Source organism: Pteropus medius, unplaced genomic scaffold, assembly GCF_902729225.1.
Source record: "Pteropus medius unplaced genomic scaffold, Ma_sr-lr_union100, whole genome shotgun sequence".
Classification (NCBI taxonomy): Eukaryota; Metazoa; Chordata; class Mammalia; order Chiroptera; family Pteropodidae; genus Pteropus; species Pteropus medius.
In genome coordinates, this window is record NW_024342467.1 from 11,950,396 (window position 1) to 11,976,034 (window position 25,639).

A 25,639-nucleotide genomic window follows, 5' to 3' on the forward strand; every position below is an offset into this window, starting at 1 on the left:
TGAGTGAGTCTCACTGTCCCAACGAAGCTTCGTTTGTAAGAATAGGAGGCTGGCGGGATCTGGTCTGTGGGCCGTAGTTTGCCAGCCCCTGCGATGCAAGAAACCAGTGGATTTGAGTCTTTCAGGCACGGATCTTGATAAGAAGGTGTGGTGGGTTAGAGATAGCCACAGGTTTGTTTGTTTGTTTGTTTGTTTGTTTGTTTTGACACTCATCATCACATCTCTGACTCTTCACTTTAACGGCTTGTAACTACGTTGACCAATAATAGACTTAGCGGAAGTGGCACTGTGCCCATTTCTGGCTCAGTCCTTGAGAGACAGGTAGATCCTTCCTTCTGTCTCTTGGAACACTCTTGAAACTCTAAACAGCCTCTTAAAAAGCCTGATTACCCTGGAACATCTGGAAGGGCTCTGAGATTACATGGAGATGACAGGGGTGCAGTGGAGCCCAGCCTGCCAGCCATTCCTACCAAGACACCAGGCACGGGAGTGAAATCCACATGAATCCTTGAGGAAAGCCCAGCTGCAAGCTGAATTGCACCGACGGTCCCCAGCCCGAGCTATGGGAGGCAGAAGAATGGGTCCATTAAGTCCGGCCCAAATTCATGACCCACAGAAATGATTGCCCTTCGAAGTCACTAAATTTAAGTGAACTGCCTAAACAGATTATGGATGAAAAGCCACTGGCTTAACTAAAACTATTCTTCTTCTACTTTAACAGAGTTACCAAATCTCATTGTTTCCTTCTCTTGGTAAATACAGGGTAAAGCTTCAAGCAATCGACCTCTCCGGTCTCACATAACAGAGCACGAGATTAACTTTTCCTACCACAAAATGCCAGTCAGAAAATTCTGGAAAGGAACATGAGCAAATCAGACGAAACGATGAGTGCTTGGGGAAATGAGAGGGCTGTAGCGTTGTGGGTGACGTGGGTGACATTTTCACTGCTGTGTAGGGGCTTCCGACTTCCTTGGCGTAGATGTGCAATTCCACATTGCAGCACGCAGGACAGACTGCATCCGCTCAGCTATTACAGGAGTAAAACAAAGCGTAGGTGGGAGAGAAAGGAGCAGATTGTCTATTGGTCAAGGTAGTTCCAAGCCGTTAAAGTGAAGAGTCCTTTCAAGAAGAAAGAGCTCTTGCTGGGTGGGTATGCCAGCACCTGGACTTTCCTTTTTGGTCGAATTTTCCCAAGAAAAAGAATTGTAGTAAGAGAGCAGACTAATCTACTCAGGGTGTTTTTGTGGCGAGCATACATAGAGGTCCTAGGGGTGCAGGTGGGGGTGGAGAGAGCATGGAGGAGCCATGTGGAGGTAAGAGGGAAAGCGTAGGTGAGAGAGAAAGAAGCAGATTGTCGTCAGCCACTGTGCCACCTCTGTGAGTGGGAGACACTGTGCCAGGTGTGTGGGGGGGAAGAATTTGACAGTAGGCAGTTGGGAGTGGGGAGCAGGTTTGTGGAATGGCAGCTGCCTGTGTGGAAAATAGTGACAGAGCAGAAGAGAGGGCTGTTTGGACATGAGAACGCTCTCCCACCGCCCCCGTTCTTCGGTCTTTTCTAAAGGACAAAATAGCGTCAAACTAGTGTGATTATCATCCGTGCCTATTGTAAACAGAGGTGTTTTTCTTTTTTCAAAACTACCCCTTAGAGGAGAGGAAGCACAGCCAAGTCCCTACACAAAGTTTATCCTCTTTGGGGGCTCTCATTTATTTACTTTTTTTTTTTTTTAAATAGCGAAGTGGTGTCTGGGAAGGCAATTTGGACTAAAATATTTCAGTCGGTGCTATTTTTGAGTGATTCCGGAAATCACCTGGTGGAATTTAAGAAAAAAGCTAAAATAATATAAATTTATATTTGTTCATTTTTGGGGGTATCAGCTCATAATGGCAATGGGTGATGTCGTCTATAGAACATTTTTTATAGATCTTTCTAAGTCTTTTCTAAATCTTTAAATATATCTTAAGAGGTCTTTAAAAAGCAAAACTGTGCATGTTAATGTTATGAAGATCAAACAGAAACACCAACGAGACAAATAAAAATAAAAACAAGAGATCTAACATTACACGAGCGGGAACTTGCGTCTTGAGGTGACATTTCCAGCGACAGCACCATACGTGGAATCAGAAAGCACTGACTTGCCAGCAGCTTGGAAATAATGATGATTCACTCTGGAATACTGTGGGGAATGAGGCAAAAAGCGACTCTAGACATGTTTTCAATGATTTTTCTTGTTGGGGAGAATAGAGGATTTCTTTATATCTAGGGTCGTTTTTTATGGAGACATAGATAAATGTCTATTTCTTTTGTGTTTTTGTGCTTTTCTTTGAGCTGACACTGTACATACACTGAGCCATGCCGAGTCCCAATTATATTTAAGTTTCACAATATATTACTTAAGGCCTACCTTATAATACAAGCGAACATAACCCTTCCGTCTAAATTTCATGTATGTTTCAAGGGGAAATATGGCATTTAGAACCTTTGTTAGCCTCCAAATACTTGTTTTTGCATTTCTTGATATGTGTAGACTATTTCAGAGAAAATGCATGGAGAAATCTCAGAGCTGGCAATCACAGACATGTGCTTCTTGAGACTGGCACACAATTTTGTGATATTTTTTTAATTCCGTAAAGAAAAAAGTAGAAAAGGGAGCCAGAACAAAATTTCCTTAATCCTCGTGTTGATTTGGTACAAGAGCAGATGTGAGGTATCTGGTTCTCTACTGCTCCAGCACCGACCCAGAGTAGAAGTCATGGATCGCGCCGTGCGGGTCAGATCTGCCCCACAGACTGGATTCGTTTGGCTTGCACGGTGTTTTTGTTTTAAGTATTAATCAGTTCCCTTTAAATGAAGTTCACCATGATCACCATATTCTCTTACATATCTGCTTGCTTTAGTTATTATCTTACTGGTCTCTGTGGACTTTTTTTTTTTTTTGCAATCCTTGGTAAGAGTTTATAGAAATTAGTTTCATAAGTTAACCATAAAACCTACAAAGCCATTCAGTTATGCATCAGTTGCCTTATCATTTTGAATTTACTATCAAGTGGCCTCAGAAGAAAGGAGGGAGCAATTGATTGGATCTCCCTGTGCCTTTCTTAATATTATGCTTTTAGTTTACTCATAACCTTGAACCTAAAAATAATATTGTAGCACCGTAGTTACCGCTGATGGTATTGAATTATTCCCTCTGAACAAAGGCCTTTAGAACTAGAGGAGTATGAGATGCAGGTTCTCATGCTCACAAACATCAAAACTGAACTCCCTGAAAAAAAAAAAGTCTATTGCAATAGCGAATAAAGCCTGATTCAGGCATTTCAAACCTTTCTTGAGGGCCTAATAAGAATCTATAGCATTTTCGCCTTCCAGCATTTACTGTGTGTATTTCTTTTCCTTATTCTGTAGACTAAACAAAGAGATTACAAAGAAAGACTTTTTTCTGAAAAGACCATGTTAATCACGTTAGCATCTACTTGAAATGATAGTGCTCTCTGATAGAATTTCTTAGTAAATCTCCCTCCACTTGTCTAGAAAAAAAATCTGGGTAGCAATATCATGTGCTTAAAAATAAAAGCCAGCTGCTCATCACACTTTCACAGCTCCCCCCGCCCCTCCTTGCAGGGCATACAGGAAGTCAAATCCTCGGTTTTATTCTACTTTTTAAGAAATCTTCTCCTGCTAGGCTATTTTTTGTTTAGATGGATCTGGTGCCTGGAAGTGGGTATTTTTGTGCCCTGCCTCCCTAAATAAAGAAGATATTTATCCATTTAACACATTGTCTATTTCAGCACTTTTTAGATAAAGGAGGGACTAGACAACATATACATTTCGGAAGACTCATGTGCTATTTCACTAACATGTTGTCTACCTTTTTTTAGGAGGAAAATATCTAAGAAAGTAAATGTGATAGGTTGATTGCAGAATAGCTCCAATTCTCCACCCTTCCTCCTATCCAAACCCCTTGCAAAGTGACTTGTTAGCTCCTGCCATCAAGACGTAGATTCTATTTTCCTACTTTTGAACCTGGGCTGGTCTCGTGACTTTCTTTGGCCGACACGGCAGAAGTAGTGGTGTGCTAGTTCTAAGCCTAGTCCTCAAGAGGCCTCGTGCTTCCATTCTCTCTTGGAACCTGGCGGCTGCCACAAGAATAAGACCGGCCTTGGTTACTAGAGGATAAGAGAACACAGGGAACGGAACCAGGTGTCCCCAGCTGAGGCCATTCCAGATCAGGCAGCTCCCAGCCAACCTGCCAGCTGGCCGCAGATGCACAAGAGACACCAGCCACACCCAGCCCATGTCAGAAAGACTTCTCAGCCAGCCCGTAGATGGACTCGTGAAAAAATAATGAAGAGTTCTTGAGCCACTATGTTTTGGGGTGGCTTGTTATATGGCAATAGCGATTTGATACACTTCCCCACAAAACAGACGTTTTCATGTGTGTACACATGTATCATAAAGCGCATGAACATAGATGTAGGTGCTACTACACTGTAGTTTGGAATTTAGTACCAGACTCACCGTGTTCAAGTCCTAGTTTCATCATAAAATGTTTGATAACTTAATCTCTCTAAATTTAGTTTCTTCAAGGAAACTAAGGAAAATTAGTATATTGAAGGCTATTGTAAGGATTAGAGATGATATTCATAAAGTGCCTGAAAAATAGGTGCTCAGTAAATGAAAGTTCTCGTATGTTTATGTATATGCGTATGTTCCATGTTATGTGACTTGCACCTTGTAAGTTTCACCATTCTGGATTCCACAGGTTACAAGAAATAATTGGATAATGAGAGTGGTCTATGTAGCTGGCCCTCACAAGGAGGCCTGCCAAAATCCAGCCCCTCTAAGTAACTTTATTCTCCTAGCAATGTCTGAAAGTGGTTCTCCTTAGAGACCTAGCAATTATCTGGCCCGGATCTTGACCCTCCAGCCCATGGCATTCACCTCTGCTGGACTTCTGCTATGGTTTAATGTGACTGCACTGACCTTGACCCGCCTCCCTGGTTTGTTGCTATTGGTTGATTGCTTTTCTTCTGGTCTTCATGATTGTTCACTTAGTTGATATTATTACTGTGACTTGGCATCTCTAGCCATTAGTTCTGTCTTGTTACTATGTTTACCAGGACTTTACACAGGTTCTCATAGACTGGCTAGATACTCACCAAACCCCGTTTCCTCTCTGAGTACATAGCTAACCTACTTTTCCAACCCTTCATGTCTGTTGGGGCCATGGGACTAGTACTCAATTGTGGAAATTTGTTGCAGAACTGATATGTAACTTGCAGACTGAAACAATGAGAAGTGGGTGCATCTTCTCCATGTTCTCTTCTCACTCTGTGTTTCGCTGGTTGGAAAAAATAGATTGCAGGGCAATGGTGGCATAGAGAATGACAAAAGTACTAGATGGAAAAAGCCTGTAACCTTATGCCACTACCTGGAAGAGAACCATCTAGGAGAATGACCTAACCAGGAACATTTACATTGCACTTTGCATGAGTTAGGAAAACCTTTTAAATTATGTTAAGTCTCTGAGATTCGAGGGGTTATTTGTTACCACAGCATAGTCTAACATATCCTGACTAATACATCTCCCAAATTTTGTTGCCCTATTTTCTTTATTTCTGAAAGTGCTGTGAGCATTAACAGCTATAATTTGTCTTATTGATTCTCACAGATGCTCTGCATCTTTAAACCCGGGCAAGTTTCCTAGAATTTGGTAGAAAAAAATATAAACGAACTCAACAAATATTTGTTGAATGCCTACCACTTGCTAGGTATTGGGGTAGGCAGTGAGGTTAGAGAGATGAAAGACAAAAATGACCTCCCAGGACTGAGTTCTGATCTCTACTCTGCTCCCAAGTGTAAATACCCTGCCTATGCTAGATATTGTAAGAAGGGCGAGAGAGTTTTTTTCCCTCTGCTTCTCCTTCACAAGTCTCAGTGTTAAGTCTACAGGGTAGCCCTGCCATATCCTGTTACTTTTCCCACCTAGAAGATCCACTGGAGATCCCCCAAAAGAACAACCCTTTTGCCTCCCCTAACACCCAGGACTTCAGAAGTAACTAGAAAAATTAGGTGACCCCCATAAACATCCTCTCTGTAGACATGAAATTTCAATATCACAGTATTTTTGCTGTTGTTTTTGTCATTCTCTTGCATAGATGCCAAGAAAAATTAATCACAAGATTGCGAAACTATGGGTTTCACCTTAATATCATGTATGCACTAGAATGTACCTGGTTATTTAACATGGGAAAATAAGTAATTAGTAAATGATGCTTAGCTTTATTTTCCACTGAAAAGGATAAGACACTTGGATAAATGGAGAGACTATTTGACAGAGAAAATATGGGGTTGATTAAAAAAAACAAGTAGTCTCAGCAGTGACACTTATTTCAATCATAACAAATTTCATTCCTGGTTTAGTTTCATAGTCCTGAAACATTTCTCTTTCCAATGTGTTTGGTTTTCCAGCTACTACTAAACAACATCTTGCTGGATAATTAAAGAGTCACATTTGGGGGGCAGATTTCAAGGATCTCTGCATATTAGTTAGATGGCATTGGGGGCCAGGCAGGAAGGTGGTTCCTCAAAACTTCAGATTACATTTGCTTTTTATAAAATGTTAAAAGGGGTTTTATTTGAAACCAGAGGTATCTACTGAGCCCAGAAAGAATCAGAGGGGCCACAACAGCTGGATGCTATAAATGCTTCAGTATTGGAACTCATCTTTCAATCATTTCAGTAACCACACATAGAATATTCAGCAAAAGGATGTTTGCCATGGAGCCATCATCTGTTTTCCAACTCTGCAATGCCTGACAGTGAGTGAGATTGGCTTACTTTGATACTGAATGTGTTGGATGGAGATAATTAATTCTCAGCCTGTGCAAGTAAATCTTTGTTTTTCTCTTTCCCCAGCTTTTATCAGGCTCCCGCAGGCTGTCCTTCCACTGAGCATGTGCGCAGGACCACGCACATGCTCCCTGTTATGCTGTCAAATCCCTTATGCCAGAAGAAACCTACTTTACAGATTTTAGATGGGATTTTTTTTTTTTTTAAATAGTGTTCCTCGCTGAACAGGAACGAGATTCTACTAACTCCAAATATGACAGATGTGGCTAATCTGGTATTGATAATACTACAAAATATAATAAAATTCTATTTTTAAAATAGTGCCAGTTGAGAACCTTTCTTCCATGTAAACAATTCAGAAGTCTCTTACTGGAAGAGAAATCCTGTTTTCTGATTATGCTGCAATTGGCACAAAATATTTCACTAATGAATTGAAAGCATTGCATTTTCTTTTTTCAGTGTTAAAATAATAATTTAAAAAACTGAATCTTAGAAGCCTAGGAAAGATAGCAAGACTAAATTTGTTTTTATTATAACTCTCTGACTATTGAGTTTAAGAACTGACTAGCTAGCAAAGAGCTGGCCACTGGACAAAGATCTGTTGAACTAGAATCTTTAAATGTTTGTTCGGTTGAAATGTCTGTTTTATCTTTAGCCTGACTTTTGTCTGTTTGGAACGTTCCTCTGGCAATAGTACTATATTATGACACATAATTCTTGTTTTTAAGTACTAAATTGCATTGCTGTTGGAGTTTTAGGCTTTGAATATGCCCCACGTGGGACATTTCGAATAGTAGATAGAACTTCCATGCCACTGAAAAATTTTAAACTATGTGAAGAAAAAAAAGTTTCTCTTACTTATTTCTGTTCAACCATAATGTCTTTTTTTAAAATCAGTGTTGAAATGATAAATTCAACTTAAGTAAATAAATCGCTTGATTGATTTTTTGTGTTGTAATTGCTTTAATTTTTCTTATGACCCTTTTGAAATTCTATTGTTAATAGGAGAGAAAACTCGAAGGATATAGGCTTTGAATTAAAATTTTCACAAAAATATATGAAAATAAAGGAAAAAGAAAGTAAGAAATGAAGAGAAAGAGAGACATTAAAAGATGCTTTGATGCAGACACAGCAAAGATCTGGACTTGGCATCTCCTGTCACTGTAGGCTTCAGACCTGGACACATCTGCTGAGCTGGCAGGACAGGCGGGCTCACTGAGGCCTTTGACATGGTCGTTGAGGAGCTTCTTGGGAAACAATGCTCATTCTGTACATTCTGGGGATGCAGAAACATCGGACACATCTGAAGGCCAGGTGAGGGGCATGATGGAATCTGGGGGGGAGGGGAGGCTTGAAGAGCTCATTTAAAGAGAACTTATCCTAAAGAAAGAAGAATATTTAAAGAAACGTTTAAGTAGCCACAGGGGTGGGATGGTGCTAGAGTCTGAATGTTTGCACCCTCTGCCAAATTCATGTTGAGATCCTACACTCCTCTCCAAGATGATGGTATTGGGAGGTGAGGCCTTTGGATGTGATCATGTTATGAGGATGGAGCCCTCATGATTGGGATTAGTGCCCTTTTAAAAGAGGCCCCATGGAGCTCACTAGGGCCTTCTGCCACATGAGCATACAGCAAAAAGACTGCCAACTATGAACCAGAAAGAAGGTTCTCATCGAAACTCCATCTCCAGAACCGTGAAGAATAAATTTCTGTTGTTTATAATAAGCCTCCCAGTTGGCGGTATTTTTGTTGCAGACAGGTGGAGACTCCTAATACAGGACAATGACTAGGGTTGCACCTACATCCGGCCTCAACTCCAGATCCGTGTCTGTGTCTAGGAGAAAAAAGCTGCAAGTAACAACATGAGGGATTGCTTCTCTAAACTGTGAAGGGCGCTTGGGCACAGGCTGTACTGCTTAAGGACATTCTAACGAGGAGGGTCACAGTTTCCTTACAGTCCTACAGAGCACTGTGTGACCTCAGCACTTGGTAGAAGGGGACCCTCGTATGCAGCGAAGCAGCCCAGAGCAGTGGCATGTCAGCTGATAGGACAGTGTTGAGTGAGTACAGTGACCAAAGGCAGAGAGGATGGCCACTACTGTGGGATGGGATGAGGGGTGGTGATGTCCTACAGAGTTCCATGGTCACCAGGGCCATAGTGCACATGAGGGACACATTCTGGGGACACCTAGTTGTAGTGGAGAGCAGGTGGGTGGCTTCTCAATGGACCAGAGGTGCCGCATGAGGGGGTAGAGTCACTAGGCCAGCAAAATGTAGGCATACGTATGAACATGACCTCATCCATGCTCCTGGAGGTGGCCGGGGCCTGGAGACACTTGGGACCCAGAGAGAAAGCGATCCTGAAGGTGACGTTCTTATCAAATGAAGGAGGTAAAAAAAAAATTTCATTTAAAAAATTAAACATGTAGTAGGTACCTACGTGTGCCAGTCTCTCCGCCGGGTGCTTTCCGGGGCTGCCTTACCCAGTCGCGGTTAGCTCTGTGAAAGGGCATCACTAGTCTATTTTGCACATGATTTTTAATGAGTCTGATGTATTTAAAAATAACATGTTTTTAAAATCTCAAAGTAAGTCATGGTGAAAACTTTAATTTAATTCTGTCCCATTCAGAGCTGCTGTGAATGGTACCTGGCTTCATCGCGACTTGGTTGTGCTTATTATGTACGTGACATCCTCCCCAACAATTTGCTTCTTTTTTTCCTTAAGGAAGCCAGAGCTGGTTTCGGCCTTTTGTAACCAAAAGAACCTTAACTAATACAAAAGCATAGAATGTAACTATTGTAAAAGTATGTATTAAGTTGCCTAAATGATACAGTGAGTCTAAAAAAATGAAAGCTGCAATCTTTAAAGAAAGCTTTCAGCTAAAAAAATTAGTACTAAGAAGCAGAAGCAATAATGGAGTATTTTACTACATGCTAGTAACCAGGCCATGGACTTTACATACAGATGCTCATTTAATTTTTACAAAGACCGCATCAGATCCGTGCTACTCTAAATCTCACTTCTCATTTGAGGATTTCAGAAGTGGCAAACCTGGGATTTTCACCTAGGTCTGTCTGATGCTCCAGCCTGCTTTAGTCATCGCTAAGCAATTGCTTCAAACAAAATAATTAGTGTCCCATGTTGGCCCTCAGCCATACTCCTGAGTATAAGAGTCTCTTATTCTCCCAAATGAAAGAACAAGGAGTAAAAATGAAATAAAATCTGGATGAAATTTTAAAAATTATTTATTGATAATGTCAAGACACATGAAAGGTATTTGAGCCGGGAATCGATCTAATTGGACAACGAAAAACAGATCTGATAAGAGTCATTGCCATTTGTCCTGGGAATTGATAGAATGACCCAATTCCACCTGATTTCCAGGTACTGCTCAGCTCCATCCCCGCCAGAGCTGGCACTGTTTACCCCTCCATTTATGGGCAGACCAGTTCCAGGGACAAGGTTCTCAGCCTTGGCTGCATATTAGACCCACCTGGGGCCTGGAAGCTTTTAAAAATCCCAGGAGCTTGGCCTACACCCAGGCCAATTACACCAGGACCAATAGGTGTGAGACTCAGGCTTTGGTAATTATTACTGTTCTCCAGATGATTCTATTCTGCAGTCACAGTTGAGAACACTGGTCCAGGATCTAAGTAGGCCTTGGAAAGAAGGGCTGAAAGGAAGCCTTGCCCAGCGTCGTGCCCCGGGGCCAGGGACGGCGCAGAGGGTGTCTGCAGGAAGAGCCTGGCCTGGCCCCAGCCTGACTGGGGGCCCACCTCTGCCTCCCTGACAGCATCCATGCAGAGGCACCTGGCTGGGCCGCCCACATTTGCATGTGGATCCACAGGTAAGAGGGTTGCTTTTTCTAATAGGACTCTGTAACTGTTGGCTTTATGAGATGCTTATAGATGGTCGTATATATCTAAAAAATGATATTCTGAGGTGCTTTTAGTCCAGTGGTACTTGATATGAAGCCTCCGGGAAGTCATTCTGCCTCTTCTCCTTTTAAGCACAAACCTTACAACAAAAAGGCCAAATATGTTTCTATTTCTCTGGACCACAGGCTTCTGTTGACTAAGAATACTTTTTATTCTGTTCTATTAAATATTCTTGAGTGTATTAAAATTGCTGAAATACACAAGAAGTCACACAGCTGGCTGGCAGCCAGCTCAGCGGGGGGTCTGGACAGAAAGCTGGTCTTCCGCCTTTATCTCCAGACCCAGGCTCCTCTGGTGCCTCGGTTCTAAGTATAGAGACCCTCCTTGCTCATTGTTCCTCCAGTCTGAGTTTCTGTTTTAATAATCCGCCTCATGTTCCAGTTCCTCCTACTTTAAGGCTTTGCCTGTCTTGCCATTTCTCCCCGAACCAGAGTTCTACCTGCAACTTATCAAATTGCCTGGAGCACGCAGGTCACGGACGACTGTTCCTGAAGCCATCACCCATCCTTACATCATCCTCCGCTCTGCTTTGCACACTGACCACACACTCCTATTGGTGGCCATTAGCTGTCAGACTGGGTCATTATCCTCCTTGTCCTGGAGTCTTCCTAGTCCCTGCCACTGGGCTTGCCTTTGCTCCCAGCACTGTCCCATGCTGTTGGTTCCTCTCTCACCTTTGCCCCATTGCACGTAGTACAATCCTCTCTCGACCAAGCAGGAACACTTACTAAAAGTCAGCAGTCACTGGCTTTAGATATTAATATATTTCATCCCAGACTAGTTTAGTGGTGTTAGAAATGCCTGTGTGTGTGTGTGTGTGTGTGTGTGTGTGTGTAATATACATACATATATATATATATATATATATACACACACACACATATATTTATAGCACTTATTGACAGATCAATAAGAGAATATTCATATTTTACATCAAAGGCCCCATAGTGGGAACAAGCATGGCGTCAGTGGGGACCATCCAGGAGACTATGGAAGTGGGCATGGTGGGGAGAGTGGTACATGGTGAAATCAAACAGGTTGGCAGGGTCAGGTCGGATAGAGCCTGAAGCCAACCTAAGGAGTGTGGATTTTATTCTAAGTGTCGTGGAAGGCCATTGGTGAGATTTAAATAAAGGCCTGATATGATCTGATTTACATTGTAAAACAACACCTGCGTTGCTAGGCAGAGATTTTAAAGGGCAGGATGGAAGCAGGGAGATCTGTTTAGAAGGAAAAATGTATCTATGAGTTCAGGTGCATTTGGTTTGGCTTGAACTAATGGGTTATAATGTGGATAGAAAAAAGTGGATGAATTCAGAATAGACTTTGGGAGCAGAGTTGATTCCAGGAAGGGTCAGAGGAATAGGAAAGTGAAGAAGCAAGAATAACCAGTAGACTGGACATTAAATAAATGGTTACTGGTAGTGCCTCTTACTGAGGTGAGGAAAACTGGGAGAACAGATTTGGCAGAAGAAATCAAGAGATCTGTAGAGAAGTTTAACATGGCTATTAGGCAGCAATCACTAAATAATCTGTAACACACTCGATGTACTGGGCAATTACACAGCAAATTAAAAAGCAGAGCTTCCCCACACTTTAAAATATCTGAATAACGTTTGGTAGGAACAGCCGCATACTCAGGCTAGCAAATGATGTCGCCGATACTATTCAATTTTATTATGACTTTCAACGAATTGGCAAACAATAACTTTTGACAGGCATTGGTATTCAGCACACACATCTAACCTGGCACCCGTGTAATTGCAGAGTCTGTCAGTGGTAAAGTGAGCAGAAGGAGCTGGGGAGGCATATGTGGGGGGAGCCGAATGTGAGTCCTCTCTCGTTCCATCCTGGCTGCTGACTAATATCTGTGTATGGGGGAGAATTTCTGCTGAGGCCCTGCTTTCTTTTCTCCCCCTCACCTGTGACATGACCCTGGGAATACAGCATCCTGACTCAGGACTTCCCCCAGCCCTCTCTAGAGAGTTCCAGGCTCCAACGAAAAGGTACTGATTAAAACATGGACTTGATGGTGTTTATAGCAAAGCAATTTTGACTTTAAACATCTTTGCCATGTTTTCTTGAATTATTATTGTGGAAACTTTGGAGAATTATAGTAATTAAGTATTATTCATGATATCCTCAGTCCAGAGAGAGACACCCTTGACCTTTTGATGTATTTTCTTCAAATACACACACACAATTTTGTTTTTATAAAATTGGAGGTTTTCTGCTTTATTCATGTAAAAATATATGCATTTTCCTATATCGCTGCTTTTTAAAAATGATTAATTACTGAAATCATACGAATGGCCCCTAAGTTTTTAAGCATCCCCTACTGACAGATGTTAAGGTTTTTCTCCCATTTTTGCTCATATAAATAATACAATGATAAACATCCTTGAGCATAAGTATTTGTTTATGTATCTGATTTTTTAAATTTTTAATTAACATCGATTTCTAGAAATTAAAACACTGGGTCAAAAGTTAAGTATTTTAAGGCAAATATCCTGCCACCAAAGTTATTCTAGAAATAATAACAACAGTTATTCGAAAGTGCCTATTTCACCACAGCCATTATATGAGTAGATATAAGATTTTCTCACTTTGGAAAAAAAAGAGAGAAATGGCATTTTGGTTATAAATTTAATGGTTTGATTTTGTTTTTGCATTATAGTTTTAGCCTGAACACTTTTTTATGGCCTTTGGGCACTATCACAAATTGGTATATTGATGAAATGGACTACAGATTAGTGGTTACCAGAGGGTAGGGAGAAAGCGGGAGGGAGGTGGTAGACGGGATAAAGGGAGTCAAATATGTAGTAACAGAAAGAAATCTAACTATGGAAGGTGAACACACAATGTAAATATATATATGCCTCACTGTTAAAATGCACAGCTGAAACTTAATGGATTTCGTTAACCAGTGTCACCATAAAAAAATTAATTAATTAATTTAAAAAATAAAAAGTAAATTAAAAAAGTAAAAAGTGGAAATCCAATATCACTTGACAGAGATGGCAACTATAAAACTGAATGCAATAAAAACAAAGCAATGCCGTTAAAAGAAAAAAAAAGAAAAAGAAAATAGATGTATTGATAATGTGCCCACTGTAATATTAGGCAAGTTTATTATTGATTTATGAAGGCCCTTCGTATAGTAATAAATGAAATTCTTTGACAGTGATATAATCATAAATACTTTCCTGGTTTGTCCTGTACTTTTAATTTTTACTTTTCTATTTTTAAATTAAGCTTTTTGAGGGAATATCGCATCCAAATTAATAGCAGATATTGGGGAGTTTGAGCTGAGATCAAATCCTGCTCTCGCTGGTTGTGTCCATGCAAATTCTTTAACTTCTCTAAGCCTTGATCTCCATATTTCTTTAAATTAATGTAATAATGTCAATATGATAAATTTATGATAAAGAGCAAATAGAGTAATAGTGATAATGTGAAGATTTATGTCAGGTATTATATACTCTTTTACATGAATCATTGTGTTTAATCCTCACAACGGCCTTATTAGAGTCTTCTGACATGAGGCCACATTACTTATGCAAATGCAGGGCTCTAAGGAGTCCTGTAGGAAAGAAACCTGGTAAGCTTTGTTTATCCCAGTGTCTGTCAAACTTAGTCACACAAACTCTTTTTCAGGTATCACCATGAACAAGTCCTGGCATTTCAAGGACAAACTCGTTTTTAAATTAAATTTTATTTTGAGATAATTGTAATTCACATACAGTTGTAAGCAATAATACAGAGAGAGCCCACCTGATCTTTCCTCAGTTTTCCCCAATGGTGACATCTTGTGAAGCTATAGGACAATGTCACAACCAGGTCATGGGCGTTCATACAGCCAAGATAAGAACGGTTCCGTCACCACCAGGGTCCATCCTGCTGAATTTCTGCAGACACACCACTTCTCCCTCACCCACCTCCTCTTGAAGCCAAACCTTTTTTCTGGAGTGGCTGTACCAGTTTAAATTCTAACCAGCAGTGGATGAGTGATCCAGTCTCTCCACAGCCTCACCAGCATTTGCTGTCGTCACTATTTTTTTATTTTAGACATTATGATAGGTGCATACAGGCATTTCATTGTGGCTTTAATTGACATTTCCCAATGACTAATGATGTTAAACATCTTTTCAATTGCTTATTTGCCATCTGAATATCTTCTTCAGGGAAATGTCTCTCTCTGTCTTTTGCCCATGTCCTAACTGGATTTTATAAAACTCAAATCTCTAGTTGTTTGTATATTGTAGACACTAGTTCTCTGGCAGACATATGGTTTACAAATACATTCTCTTTCCTATAGCTTATCTTTTCATGCTCTCAACAGGAACTTTCCTAGAACAGAAGTTTTTAATTTTGATAAAGTCAAGTTTAAAAATAATATTTCCACTAGGTTTAGGATTCTGGATGACAGTTCTTTTCGTTCAGCATTTGAAAAACAGTGATAGTGCCACTTTCTTCTGGCCTTCGTTATTTCTGATTAGAAATCCACTGCTATTCTCATTGCTTTTCCTCTATATATAAGGTATCATTTTCTCTAATTTCAAGATTTTTTTCTTAGTCGATAGTTGTCAGCAGTGTAATTCTGATGTGTCTTGGCATGGATTTCTCTTGGGTTTATTCTTTTTGGAATTTGTTCATAACCACTGGATAAACTCAGAGAATGTCACACGTATGAGAGTTACTGCTGATAGCAGGAAATAGCTGATAGCTAATAAGGGGGATCACCTAAAATGCAAACCTGATCATGTCATTCATGAACTTAAGACTCTTAAATGACTTCTCAGTGTCTACAAAGAATTTTAAACTCAGCAAAACACATAAGGTCACCCGAGAGCTTACCAACCTCCCTCCTGTCTCACGTTTTACATTCCAATATGTGGATCTGTTCACAATTTCCTTGGACCCTGTGTTATTTCAGACTTTGCTCTACCCGTTGTGTTATTTCTTCTGTCTGCATACCCTTCCCTACTTGCTCCTCAACCTTCTTCTCAGCCTGGCCAGCTCCCCCACCTCCTTCCAGACTCAGCATGTGGGTGGCCATCCCTTCCTCTCAGGCTGGATTCATCCACTCATCTCTCTGCTCAAAGTGTGCCTTGTGCATCGTGCTAATTGGGTACTTGTCATATTATATTGAAATTTTCCATTTACAAGTTTATTTTCCTCACTAGATAGTGAGTTCCCCAAAGACAGAAATTCCATTCTTATTTCAGTTTGTAACTGCAGTGCCTAGCACGTCGCATATAATAGTGAATAAATAATATAGCAGATGCTGTCGGTATCCCCATCCACATGTGGGCCTTACCTCTTTACTATGGTCTGAGTGCAACTTCCATCTGTTTGTTGTAGGCTCATGGCAATTCTAGCTGTTCCTGAAATCATTCACTATGTTTGTTTTTTTTTTTAGATAAACAAGAGGTGGGGCAAAATGTCTTCATTTGAAGATAATCTAAAAAGAAAATAAGTCATTTTTATGCCTTGGCCAAATAAAAAAATGAATTTATAATAATTGTTTATGAGGTGGGGCATGCTTTAGGCTTAGTGATTAAGGACTCGGCTTTGGAATCAGAGTGTTCTGGGCTCAAATCTCCTTCTCATTAGATATTCGACCTAGGCAAAGAACCCACCCTCTCAGTTAATTCATCTGTAAAAGGAGGTAATAGAACTGGGTCTTTGTGAAAATGAAGTGATATAATCCTCGCAGATTGCATAAGCACACAGAAAGCTGTTATGATTGTTTTTGTTTTTGTTTTCAGAAGGGTTATGGCTAGAAATTTGCATATCTATACGTAATCTGAAAAGAGAATTTTGCAGAGGTCATACAGTGAAAAATCAAGGGTGTTTGTTACAAACCTAGAAAAACATCCTTGTGCAGAGGCATGAAACGGTTAACTTCTTTCATTCCAGACTGTGCAAGACCCAATGATCTTTGGCCCTTTTGCAAGTTAAAAGGATTGAGTGAAAAGGAGCAACCGATCTCTAGCAGTAGAGTTTGGTGAAGTCTCTCAGTGTGCGTGTATGCCCGTGTGTGTGTGTGTGTGTGTGTGTGTGTGTGTGTGTGTGTGTGTGTGTGTTCTATTTTAAGAGTGCAAACATCTCTGGTAAATGCTCTGTAAACAAGCTCTGTTGGATTAGCAGAACAAAAAAAAAAAAAACAAAACAAAACACAGTGACTGAAACCAGAATGGTCAGGATGCTCTAGTGTGCTGGGGCTTTCAGCCCTTTTAAAAAGCCTCTCATGTAAAAGAGAGTTCAGCAAAGCCACTCTCGTGCAAGAGGGAGGGCACGCTCGCTCTGCTTTCCCTGTCAGTGCCCCATCCTCCCCCTCTCCACGTAGCTAAGTTGAGCTGGGAAACCTGCGTTCCAGACCCAACTAGTCCACTCCCTGGCTGTGTGTGATCTTAAGCAAAATGCAACCTCTCTGTTCTGATTTCCCTTACCATAAGATGAGGAGACATTGTGTCTCCTTCCATTCTAAGTCAATTTTCTAAGTCTTCCTGCCAGCCTTTTCTGAAGCTGCTCTAGCCTCTCTGAGCTATGGGAGCACCATATTTGGCCCCCGCCTTTGGCAAGAATTGTGCTTCTTCCTTCCTTATTTGATGAAGAGTCAGAATTTTCGAAGTAACTAAATGATACTGTATCTAGTGCTGTAGATGAGATTATAGGTTGTGCCTGTCCAAATTTATATTGTGGTTTGGGAGAAATTTTAGGAGAAATAAACATTGGAAGCTGCAGATAAGGAGCTGGTGCTAAGAATGCAATGGGCAGGATTTCTATAAATAATAATATTGATAACATTAAACAACATGCATATATAGTAACAATCAGCACTAATTATATTTAAATCCCTGTCTCAGACACCTTTTACTCTAGCATGAGAATGGTGATACTCAATTCTGGTTCAGGAGTCAAAATTCTGGAAGTCCCCTAACCCCTTTCCACATACACACAGAAATTTCTAATTCAGTTGACGTGGGTGGGGCCTAGTTTTCTGTGTTTTGGGAATTCTGAGGTCAGCCAAAGTTGAGAATCATGTGTGTAGGGAGTTGATGGGCCTGTCTGCTTCTTCTTCAAGGCAGACATTTCCACATGCCCATCAAAAGGAAATAACAAAACCGAAATGCTTTTATCACTTATCCGAGTAAGTCTAGCTTTCAGTGACTGTCAATTCTGTTTCACTATTACCTGACTCTGGTTTGGCACACAGCAGACAAAGTTAATATCTATACTGTTTACAAAACAGCTGAATAAGTCTTGAAACCATGACACACAGAGGAGAATTTGCTGCATCATGATCTTGTTTGAATTATCTGATGGCAGTTCCGCGGTCTGTGTGACAGAATTCAGGGACTTTGGGCTATCAAAGCTTCAGACTTTGTGAGTCCCAAATCATAGCTCTTAATCTTCAAGAAAGTGACCATTTAAAAAACTAAAAGTTTGGGGGAGTGTGATAGGACTGCTCTTGCCGAAGCTTGTTCCCTGGTGTTGGTAACCTTGTTTACTTGTTCTCTGAGAGAACTGGCACCCTCAATTCCTGCACTGTCCTTCCAGCAGCTGTCACTAAATGATTAATGCAAGCAGGCAGATAAACCTCCAGTCATTCCTAAATCAGACAACTACCTGCAAGCTAATATACTGGCTTAACCTTGTTTGACTGGGATTGAAGATTTTCTCTAACTGATGTCTTCTGACGTCACTGTGGGGGCTAAGGCAGCATTTACTCTAAATCGTACCTCGTCAGGGCTAATTCAGTCACTTGTTTTAACTTATTCAGCGAGCCCTTATTTCCAAGTCATACTCCTCAAAAGACTCTTCAGAGTAGTCTTGGAAAACAACTCCACTTTCTTTCTTGCCACCAAGATGAAGAAAACCCAGTGTCAGAAATGAATTCTGATGAGGGGGTCTACTAACTGGATGCTGTTTGTTCAGGGTCTTCAATCAGACTCTAACGTTTGCCTTTCTAAAACGCATAACAGCTCCCGATTCGGGAAGAGAGAGCTCAATCAATTATTTCAAAAGAAACAAAAATATTCTCTTTGCCTCAATAATTCCATTTCTGGTCCTTTATAATCTGCTTTCTTTTCTTCTTCTATGCTAAAAGGAAGGAAGGAAGGAAGGAAGGAAGGAAGGAAGGAAGGAAGGAAGGAAACAAATGTGTCACACATACATATGTGCTTCAAGCAACATAGAGGTTAGTTAAGTAAATTGTGGTATATCAACTTGATGGACTATTATAAAATTATAATTACAAACAGTACAGAATAGCATGAAAATGGTGATGTTTATGTGAAAAAAGCAAAATACAACAATACATCTATACTATGCTTTGTGAATGTATGAATGTATATGGATAAGAACTAGCAAGAAATATGGAAAATAAAAAGTTGATACTTGGCAGTTATAGAATACTGAGGGCTTTTACTCATTTTTAAAATTTCTATTAGTGCTGTTACAATATAATTTGTGCAATAAAGATTATCTCTTTTTTACAACAGTTTAAATGCTCTCTTATAAGTATGATCTAACTCTATAAAGAATATAAACTCATTCTATTCTGTGGAGGCTTGAAGCTTCTGGAAGATTTCATATATCCAATATTTAATATTTATAAGATTGGTAGAATGTACACATCATTATCCCTCACTTGATAGATGAAGGCTCAGAGGTACTGGGACATGAATAGTTGGACTAAGTTTCTATCATTCATCAGTGACAGGCAGGAGTAGAACGAAGGACATCATAAATCCCTGAGTGCTGAAACTAAATCCAATTCACAATCTAGACTGTACTTTTCAAGGAGCCCAGAGGAGGACCATGTCCTCAGTGAGAACTGGATGGACGTTGATGTTGTAAGTGCTCGGATGAGGAGCATAGGAGAGACTGTTACCCAGTCTTCTTGAATCCAGCCTCGCCCTCATCTAATCATCATACACATACAACTGGGAGATGAATCTTGAAATGGAGCTTACATCACGTCACTCTCCTACTCAAGAACCAATAATGACTACAAGGTAATAGTTCAGACTCTAGATGCTGGCTTTTAGGGCCATTCTTAGCTCAATTCTGTTTTATTCCATTTCAGCTATACCTTTTTGTAGAAGCTATCTGGAGTCTCTCTCTCTCTCTCTCTCAATATATATATATGCTACTTCTCTCAGTCTCTGTCTCTCTCTCTGTCTCTCTCTCTGTCTCTCTCTCTTCCAGCCCAACCAAGATTATCTAATACCTTCTATGTGGCTGATTATCCCCTGTAAGAGTTTTTAAAGTTTTTATTTTCATTTTCATATTAATCTAAAAATAAATATTTTTTAAATTCTGGGTTCTTTGGACGGCCCCTTATGGCCGAGTGCTGAACTTCAGTGTCAGGGTCTGCACTTAGGATCACACCAGCATCAGGGAGAACATCTTTGATTGGTCTGGGCTGATATGAAAAGAACAGAGGCAGGACCCAAACACAGTGATAATATGCTGGCACTGCACGAAGGGCGGGTTTTGCCGAGCGCAGCGTAAGCGAAGGTTTCCTCTAGTTGAGGCGGAGCATGTGGTGGAGTATTGTCGCGCATTATCAGCCTGCTACACGAAGGCTTGCGCTGAAGCATTCACCTTCCGATGACGTAAGCACCAATTTGGCTGTGGCGAAACATCACTCATGAAAATAAATTAACCTGTTTGAGCTGAAAATTACCAGTTTTGTAGTTTTGTTACTTAATTTGTAAATTTGCTTTGGTTTGTAAGCATTCTAATATCTTTGATTATTGTTCCAATTACTTATGGGTAACAAATCACTCCCAGATTTAGTGGCTTGAAATAACAGCATTTTATTATTATTTTTTAGGGTTCTAGTGGTTGCCTGGGCTCAGCTAGGCGGTAGTCACATAAGGTCTCTCACGCAGTTACTGTCAGATGGTGGTTAAGACAGGAATTATCAAAAGCCTCACTCACATATCTGGTGCTAGACCTAGAAAGACTTGAACAGCTAGAGACACATGTCTCTAACTTTATGTGGTCTCTCCACATGGAACCAAGGTAGCTTCAAGGTAGCCTGACTTCCTACAGGCTAGCTCAGGACTCTAAGGGAGATGATAGATAGATAGATAGATAGATAGATAGATAGATAGATAGATAGATAGATAGATAGAGGGAGGGAGAGAAATAGGTGATAGATGATGATAGGTTGATAGATGATAGAGAGAGAGAGAGGTAGAGAGGTAGATGATAGAGAGATGATGATAGATGATGGATAGATAATAGATATTAGAGTGACAGACACGCTGTATCACATTTTCCAATTTAGTGGCAGAAATCATGCAGTCTCACTTCCACTGCATTCTACTTGCCAGGGGCAAGGCACAAAGGCCAGCCCACATTCGAGGACTTTTCCTTCATGGAAGACGTGTCTAAGAATTTGCAGACATGTTTAAAACCACCTCAGTTACATGGTTGCTTCTCTTTCCTATCTGCTTCTCCAAATCCTATCATCCTTGGCAGCCAGGTTGAATGTCCCTGGGCTCCTGGAGACATCCCCAGGTTGCTCTAGACCACAGTCATTTCTCTCGTAACGGAAGTCCCACAGCCTATGGTCGGTCTGTGTCATAGAAGTAACCCTTTAACTGTATTCTGCCTTACTTATATTGTTTTGTTTCTGATGATGGTAACAAAAATTATAATCTGCATTATACGTATGTGATCTGAGTAAATTAAAGTCCTCATACCAGTTCTGTAACAAATGTTTTATTAGCCCCATTTTATAGCTGAGTTTATTGCCCATGGTCATTCCAGCTGGGCTCGGTCTGTTAGACTCTGGAGCCCATTCTCTTAAGCACTATGCTGTGTGCTGCTTTCTGTAATGTGTCACAGTTCTGGGCTATTGCTGGGAAGCATAAAAGGTGAAAAACAAAAGAGGGAGAAAGGGGGAAAGGAACAAATAAAAGAGACATATGAAGACAGTAATGTCAGAGGAACAAAGAATGCCATGACTGCCTAAGAGGTGTCTCAACACCTTGTTAGTCCCTCCACTCTCTAAGGCCCAGTCAGTCTCTTCACCTTTGAACTAGCAATCATAAAATGTGCCTGCATCCAGAGTGACATTTGGAGGACAAAGGCACTTTGCAAATGTAAATGCCAAATAGGCAGAGTAACCACTCAGAGATAAAAGGTGAGTGGAGAGCTGAACTCTCTGGCTAAAGTGCCAACTACGGATTTATCCTTAACTTCAGGCAGATCATAAACCCAGCACTCATTCCTGTACAAGGGAAATTTGACCTGTCACTCATCACATTTGGTACTATCAATTTAATGTCTTCATTTAAATATTTATATGAAAGAGGATCTCTGGAAACAAGATAGATTTTCACTATTATCTTCAGCAAGTGAATTCCCATAATATGCAGGACCATTTCTGGAGATTTGCAACTACTTAAATAAGAACGAATAAATAAATTTTAAGTAACTTTATCACTGCTGCTAGAATGCTTTACATTAGCAGGGATACAGCAAATTTGCTTTTCATTAACCTAATGAGCAGAATTCAAGGGTTAAATAGGCCTCGGGAACCACAGCTTGGAATCCGAGGTCGGTCCATTAGTAAGATTGCACAATAGTGAAAATGTAGCTAAGTGTCTAGTTATGTCTTCAGTTATATTTATGGCGTGAAAACTGGATAGTCTTGCCAGAAATCTGAGAGCTGGCCAGTTTGTGACTGCTGGGGAGCTAAATTTAAAAGCTATTTTTTTAAACCAAAATTATTAAGAGAGACAGAGAGGCATAAAGTAAGATTACGTTGAGGACTGAAGGAAACACAACGTCATGGTTAAGAGGACAGCTTTGGGCATCTCTCTCTGCCACTGACTCGGCACAGGACGTGGACCAACAGTACTTCTCTAAATCCACGTCTCCACAGTGGGAAATTAAGGATATTAATAAGAGTTGTTTTGAAAATTGGATGAGAATATCCAGAAAAGTGCTTAGGATGGTGCCAACCACAAAATAAATGTTTAGTAAATGCCCGTTAATACAATCATCTGGGAATAAATAAAAATGATGTTTCTTCTCTATCTTTTGGCAATAATGGGTTTATTCAACCTTTTGTGATTTACAAACCTCTTTTAGACTCTATTTCTCTAGACAAGTGCACATGTGTACACACTCAATTTTGCATTTTCAGAGACTCAAGGACACTTGGGAATAAAACGCTCGACTCACATCTATCTTTCCATTCTCTCTTTCTTTACCTTTGGTTCTGTGGCTATCTTTATTTTACAATGACTTAATTAGTCTTCCTTAATGGCAGCTTCTAGAAATGAGAAAGCCAACTCTATAACTATTTGTATTTGTATTTGAGATTTGAGAAAAGTTAAGATCAAGGTAATCAGTCAATCAAAAAAATTGCAGACAACTCGACACTGAGAAAATAAACAACCCAACTAAAAAATGAGCCAAATGCCTTAACAGACACTTTACCAGAGAAGATAGATGGGAAATGAGCATATAGAAAGACTGCCCACATCATATGTCACCAGAAAAATGCAAATTTAAACAACAATGAAATACCACTACATACATATTAGAATGGTCAACATTTGGAACACGGACACCATCAAATGCTGACAGGGATGTGGCACCACAAGAACTCTCACATATCGCTGGTAGGAATGCAGTATGGTACATACAGCCCTTTTGGAAAACAGTTTGTGTGGTTCTTCCAAAACTAAACATTCTCTTACCATGTGATCCAGCAATCGCATTCACTGGAATTTACCCAGAGGAGCTGAAAGCATGTCCGCATAGAAAACTGGAAGCAACCAAGAAGTCCTTCAGTAAATGAATGGATAAAGACACTTGGTACATTCGGACAATGGAATACTATTCAGAGTTAAAAATAAATAGATGATCAAGCCAAGAAAAGACATGGAAGAAGTTTAAATGCATATTTGAGTGAAAGGAGGTAATCTGAAAAGGCTACATACTATATGGTTCAAACTTCATGACATCTGAAAAAGGTAAAACTATGGAGATGTTAAAAACATCAGTGATTGCCAGGAGTTAGGGGGCAGGAAGGGATGACTGGGTAGAGCACAGAGGATTCTTTGGGCAGTAAAACTGTTCTTTATGGCTCTGTAATGATAGATACGTATCATTATAGTTATCCGAACCCATGGAATGTACAACACCAAGTGTGACCCTAACGTAAACTATGGACTTTGAGTGATAATGATGTGTCAATGTAGGTTTGTCAGTTGTAACCAATGTACCTTCTGGTGGAGAATATTGGTAATGGGCGAGGCTATGCATGGGTAGGTATGTGCTGGAAACCTCTGTTTTTTACACTCAGTTTTGCTGTGAACCTAACATGTCTCTACAGAGTAAAGTCTATTTAAAAAAATTACAGCCTGTTTTAACCTTTTTAGCTCTTTCCCAAAAGAATGATTCTAAGTTGATAGTATAGAACTCAGAACACATTAGCTCTTAGTAACTGTATTAAAAGTGACAGTTCCATTACCCCGATTACGCTCAGAACATATTTAGCTTATGAGGTTGATACTGAACTCATTATCTTCAACAGACCCGATCCTCTTCCTGCATTTTCCATCTTCGGTTTTGGGTCAATCATTAATTCATTTGCCAGTTTAGTAACTTTACTAAGTGCTGGCAAGGTATAAAAGAACAAATCAGACTTTACCCACAGGAGCTTAAAGTCTAGAGGAGAAAGAGAGGTTTTTTTTTTTGAGCTATCCTGAAAATACGTACCAGGCGTTGGGTAGCGGGTAAACTGTGTGATGTTTCCCAGGTATCAATTCTGTCCTTCTCCAGAAGGAGAAACCTCCCTACATCACTGATGTCAGGCTTGGCCATGCAACTTCCTTTAGTCAATGAAACGTGGGCCTGCACGATGTACGTCACATGTGAGCAGAGGCTTTAAATGCAGCCACATGTTTCAACTAGGCCACTGACTTGCACTTCTGATATCTGCCACAAGAAGAGCATGTCCCGTGGAACAGCTGCTCCTTCTGCCTGGATCCCGAATGAAGAGTCATGCGGGGCAAACTCAAAGTCAACTTACAGCCTAGAGCAGAGCTGCAGCCCATCTCTCAACACTCAGGTAAATGAGCAAGAGATAAGTGCTTGTTGTTCTGTTTTGGAGTTGTTTCTGGAGCAAAGCCTGACTGATACTGATGGGCTTAACAGAGAACATGCTCATTTCTACCTGAGTATCTGAGGAGAGTGTATGATTTTTTTAAAAAAATGACGTTGAAAAGCTAAGGACACTAGTACGGTTGGTACAGAGGTTGTACAGGTTTTGAAACAATGTATAGACATCAGGATGTCTGCATTGGTAATGAGGGGCCCAGAATAGCGTGCTAAGGGATTGCTATCATATTCCGTAACATGGCACCTTTGAAATAGTTTTAAGCAGTAGAGCGAAAGAGACCAAATTCGCATTTCGAAGAATTATATAATTGTGGTATAGTAGAGCAGAGGATGTATAGACATATAAAGCCAATAACACAGCTATTAGATGATTAAAGAGTCTAGGTGAGTTGCTCGAAGCCCCAAAGCAGGGCTATCACACTGAGTAACGTAGCAGCCCTGAGTAGCACTGGAGGGGGGTCAGGGAGTGATGTGACGGACAACGAAGGGGCAGAATTTCAAGGACTAGGATGCCGAGAAGATATCAGAAGTGAGATAAAGGGAGGAAAAAAGAATGGCTTCCAGGTGTCTACGTTGGGTAACAGGGTAGATGATAATGCGCTAATCAGTACAAAACTTATCAAAGAATGACAAGGCAGAGGGAGAGAAAAGAGAAATCATTTAGTCTTGGACAAGCTGCACCGAGG